Consider the following 5,000-nt stretch of genomic DNA (forward strand, 5'->3'; position numbering starts at 1 on the left):
TAGACTTATCTTTTCACTGATGTGAGAGAGAACATCCTAGCAAGAGAGCTTGGCCTCCTTTTGTCTGAAAATGAAACCCCAAAGATTGTTGGGTGTCTTCATCTTTAGCAGAGGATGGTTTCGATCCATCGACCTCTGGGTTATGGGCCCAGCACGCTTCCGCTGCGCCACTCTGCTTGCAGTACACCCCAGATGGGGCTCGAACCCACAATCCCTGCCTTAGGAGGCGAGTGCCTTATCCATTAGGCCACTGGGGCTCAGAAAAAAACTCCATATATTCTCCTTGCCTAGCTTGCCTTTGCATTCACCGGTCACCTTTGGAAAATTTTTGGGTGAAATTTTTGACTTTCTCCAATCCTCTCCAAACTCATAGCCTGCGTAAGGGAGACTCAGACATAGGCAGGTGTGCTTGTCAAATCCTCCTATGTTGTTCCAAAGCTGAGACCTGACCATCCCACTTCCAATATATTACAGTCAAAAAATATGTGGGTTTTGGACACTTGAAATTTTACATCTCTAAAGACAGATATGAGATCAAGGAGACATGGGATGCATCAATAAATGTTTGTTATTTTGGCACAAACATGATGTTTCACTGATGTGAAATATATTACAGATAGGATGGCCAAAGACTGGTTACTCTTTGGGATAACGTTATTTTTATGCTAAGAAAAAAACATTTTTCATGCATCCGATGTCCCCATAATGTCATATATGTCATTAGAGTTGTAGATTTCCACTGTCCAAAACCCATATATGTTTTCACTTGAATGTATTGAAAGTGAAACCATCAGATCTTGGCTTTGGCATGAGATGTCTTGAAAGTAAGACCAGCGCTGTCTAAATATGAGTCTCCTCTGCTCAGGGTGTGAGTACAGAGAAGATTGGAGAAAGTCAAAAGTTTTGCTCAAAAATGACTGCAGATCAAAAGAGGTCCCCAGTTCAAATCTGGGTGCCCCCTCATGTAAAGATAGCATTGGTTAGACTTATCTTTTCACTGATGTGAGAGAGAACATCCTAGCAAGAGAGCTTGGCCTCCTTTTGTCTGAAAATGAAACCCCAAAGATTGTTGGGTGTCTTCATTTTTAGCAGAGGATGGTTTTGATCCATCGACCTCTGGGTTATGGGCCCAGCACGCTTCCGCTGCGCCACTTTGCTTGCAGTACACCCCAGATGGGACTCGAACCCACAATCCCTGGCTTAGGAGGCCAGTGCCTTATCCATTAGGCCACTGGGGCTCAGAAAAAAACTCCATATATTCTCCTTGCCTAGCTTGCCTTTGCATTCACCGGTCACCTTTGGAAAATTTTTGGGTGAAATTTTTGTCTTTCTCCAATCCTCTCCAAACTCATACCCTGCGTAGGGGAGACTCAGACATAGGCAGGTGTGCTTGTCAAATCCTCCTATGTTGTTCCAAAGCTGAGATCTGACCATCCCACTTCCAATATATTACAGTCAAAAAATATGTGGGTTTTGGACACTTGAAATTTTACAACTCTAAAGACAGATATGAGATCAAGGAGACATGGGATGCATCAGAGGATGGTTAGGCCATACCTAACTCAACATACAACACAGCTCCTCGTTCAGACGTTAGTAATCTCCCGTCTAGACTATTGCAACGCCCTCCTGACAGGTCTTCCGACCTGTGCTGTGAGACCGCTACAGATGATCCAGAATGCGGCAGCACGCCTGGTCTTCAACCAACCAAAAAGAGCACATGTCACGCCCCTATTAGTTGAGCTGCATTGGCTACCCTTAGCTGCTCGCATCAAATTCAAATCACTAATGATGGCCTTCAGAGTATTCACTGGTTCTGCTCCCATCTACCTCAATAGACTCTTAAAACCATACGTTAGCGCCCGCCCTCTCCGTTCCTCAAAGGAGCGCCTACTAACACGACCAACCCTCCGTACAGGTCAGTTGAGGCTATTCTCATCTCTGGTACCACGCTGGTGGAACGAGCTTCCAAGCACTATCAGAGCAACAGAAACCCTCTCTGCATTCAAGAAATCATTGAAAACCCAGCTCTTCCGAGAGTATCTTTTGCACTGAATGTCTTTCTTAATAATGCACTTATTACTTCCTGGCATACTGCACTTAATGTAAGGTATTTTGCATAATTTGTGCTGTAGTTCGAATGTTAGCTCCTCTTTTGTAAGTCGCTTTGGATAAAAGCGTCTGCCAAATGCATAAATGTAAATGTAAATGTAAATGTAAATGCATCAATAAATGTTTGATATTTTGGCACAAACATGATGTTTCACTGATGTGAAATATATTACAGATAGGATGGCCAAAGACTGGTTACTCTTTGGGATAACGTTATTTTTATGCTAAGAAAAAAACATTTTTCATGCATCCGATGTCCCCATAATGTCATATATGTCATTAGAGTTGTAGATTTCCACTGTCCAAAACCCATATATGTTTTCACTTGAATGTATTGAAAGTGAAGCCATGAGATCTTGGTTTTGGCATGAGATGTCTTGAAAGTAAGACCAGCGCTGTCTAAATATGAGTCTCCTCTGCTCAGGGTGTGAGTACAGAGATAATTGGAGAAAGTCAAAAGTTTTGCTCAAAAATGACTGCAGATCAAAAGAGGTCCCCAGTTCAAATCTGGGTGCCCCCTCATGTAAAGATAGCATTGGTTAGACTTATCTTTTCACTGATGTGAGAGAGAACATCCTAGCAAGAGAGCTTGGCCTCCTTTTGTCTGAAAATGAAACCCCAAAGATTGTTGGGTGTCTTCATCTTTAGCAGAGGATGGTTTCGATCCATCGACCTCTGGGTTATGGGCCCAGCACGCTTCCGCTGCGCCACTCTGCTAGCAGTACACCCCAGATGGGACTCGAACCCACAATCCCTGGCTTAGGAGGCCAGTGCCTTATCCATTAGGCCACTGGGGCTCAGAAAAAAACTCCATATATTCTCCTTGCCTAGCTTGCCTTTGCATTCACTGGTCACCTTTGGAAAATTTTTGGGTGAAATTTTTGACTTTCTCCAATCCTCTCCAAACTCATACCCTGCGTAAGGGAGACTCAGACATAGGCAGGTGTGCTTGTCAAATCCTCCTATGTTGTTCCAAAGCTGAGATCTCACCATCCCACTTCCAATATATTACAGTCAAAAAATATGTGGGTTTTGGACACTTGAAATTTTACAACTCTAAAGACAGATATGAGATCAAGGAGACATGGGATGCATCAATACATGTTTGTTATTTTGGCACAAACATGATGTTTCACTGATGTGAAATATATTACAGATAGGATGGCCAAAGACTGGTTACTCTTTGGGATAACGTTATTTTTATGCTAAGAAAAAAACATTTTTCATGCATCCGATGTCCCCATAATGTCATATATGTCATTAGAGTTGTAGATTTCCACTGTCCAAAACCCATATATGTTTTCACTTGAATGTATTGAAAGTGAAGCCATGAGATCTTGGTTTTGGCATGAGATGTCTTGAAAGTAAGACCAGCGCTGTCTAAATATGAGTCTCCTCTGCTCAGGGTGTGAGTACAGAGAAGATTGGAGAAAGTCAAAAGTTTTGCTCAAAAATGACTGCAGATCAAAAGAGGTCCCCAGTTCAAATCTGGGTGCCCCCTCATGTAAAGATAGCATTGGTTAGACTTATCTTTTCACTGATGTGAGAGAGAACATCCTAGCAAGAGAGCTTGGCCTCCTTTTGTCTGAAAATGAAACCCCAAAGATTGTTGGGTGTCTTCATCTTTAGCAGAGGATGGTTTCGATCCATCGACCTCTGGGTTATGGGCCCAGCACGCTTCCGCTGCGCCACTCTGCTAGCAGTACACCCCAGATGGGACTCGAACCCACAATCCCTGGCTTAGGAGGCCAGTGCCTTATCCATTAGGCCACTGGGGCTCAGAAAAAAACTCCATATATTCTCCTTGCCTAGCTTGCCTTTGCATTCACCGGTCACCTTTGGAAAATTTTTGGGTGAAATTTTTGACTTTCTCCAATCCTCTCCAAACTCATACCCTGCGTAAGGGAGACTCGGACATAGGCAGGTGTGCTTGTCAAATCCTCCTATGTTGTTCCAAAGCTGAGATCTGACCATCCCACTTCCAATATATTACAGTCAAAAAATATGTGGGTTTTGGACACTTGAAATTTTACAACTCTAAAGACAGATATGAGATCAAGGAGACATGGGATGCATCAATAAATGTTTGTTATTTTGGCACAAACATGATGTTTCACTGATGTGAAATATATTACAGATAGGATGGCCAAAGACTGGTTACTCTTTGGGATAACGTTATTTTTATGCTAAGAAAAAAACATTTTTCATGCATCCGATGTCCCCATAATGTCATATATGTCATTAGAGTTGTAGATTTCCACTGTCCAAAACCCATATATGTTTTCACTTGAATGTATTGAAAGTGAAACCATCAGATCTTGGCTTTGGCATGAGATGTCTTGAAAGTAAGACCAGCGCTGTCTAAATATGAGTCTCCTCTGCTCAGGGTGTGAGTACAGAGAAGATTGGAGAAAGTCAAAAGTTTTGCTCAAAAATGACTGCAGATCAAAAGAGGTCCCCAGTTCAAATCTGGGTGCCCCCTCATGTAAAGATAGCATTGGTTAGACTTATCTTTTCACTGATGTGAGAGAGAACATCCTAGCAAGAGAGCTTGGCCTCCTTTTGTCTGAAAATGAAGCCCCAAAGACTGTTGGGTGTCTTCATCTTTAGCAGAGGATGGTTTCAATCCATCGACCTCTGGGTTATGGGCCCAGCACGCTTCCGCTGCGCCACTCTGCTAGCAGTACACCCCAGATGGGACTCGAACCCACAATCCCTGGCTTAGGAGGCCAGTGCCTTATCCATTAGGCCACTGGGGCTCAGAAAAAAACTCCATATATTCTCCTTGCCTAGCTTGCCTTTGCATTCACCAGTCACCTTTGGAAAATTTTTGGGTGAAATTTTTGACTTTCTCCAATCCTCTCCAAACTCATACCCTGCGTAAGGGA

General features: G+C 43.0%; 7 non-coding genes across 7 annotated transcripts; all 7 read right to left on the bottom strand.

The window, feature by feature from the left end:
• Positions 1–105: 105 nt before the first annotated feature.
• Positions 106–177, bottom strand: trnam-cau (transfer RNA methionine (anticodon CAU)). Its single transcript has one exon. It is a non-coding gene; the product is annotated as a tRNA-Met (tRNA).
• A 988-nt stretch (positions 178–1,165) lies between these two features.
• Positions 1,166–1,238, bottom strand: trnar-ccu (transfer RNA arginine (anticodon CCU)). Its single transcript has one exon. It is a non-coding gene; the product is annotated as a tRNA-Arg (tRNA).
• Positions 1,239–2,757: 1,519 nt separating this feature from the next.
• Positions 2,758–2,829, bottom strand: trnam-cau (transfer RNA methionine (anticodon CAU)). Its single transcript has one exon. It is a non-coding gene; the product is annotated as a tRNA-Met (tRNA).
• A 7-nt stretch (positions 2,830–2,836) lies between these two features.
• On the bottom strand, positions 2,837–2,909 carry trnar-ccu (transfer RNA arginine (anticodon CCU)). The gene has a single exon. It is a non-coding gene; the product is annotated as a tRNA-Arg (tRNA).
• Positions 2,910–3,738: 829 nt separating this feature from the next.
• trnam-cau (transfer RNA methionine (anticodon CAU)) lies at positions 3,739–3,810 on the bottom strand. The gene has a single exon. It is a non-coding gene; the product is annotated as a tRNA-Met (tRNA).
• Positions 3,811–3,817: 7 nt separating this feature from the next.
• trnar-ccu (transfer RNA arginine (anticodon CCU)) lies at positions 3,818–3,890 on the bottom strand. Its single transcript has one exon. It is a non-coding gene; the product is annotated as a tRNA-Arg (tRNA).
• A 908-nt stretch (positions 3,891–4,798) lies between these two features.
• On the bottom strand, positions 4,799–4,871 carry trnar-ccu (transfer RNA arginine (anticodon CCU)). Its single transcript has one exon. It is a non-coding gene; the product is annotated as a tRNA-Arg (tRNA).
• Positions 4,872–5,000: the final 129 nt, after the last annotated feature.

The sequence above is a fragment of the Hoplias malabaricus genome, chromosome 1, assembly GCF_029633855.1.
Source record: "Hoplias malabaricus isolate fHopMal1 chromosome 1, fHopMal1.hap1, whole genome shotgun sequence".
NCBI lineage: Eukaryota > Metazoa > Chordata > Actinopteri > Characiformes > Erythrinidae > Hoplias > Hoplias malabaricus.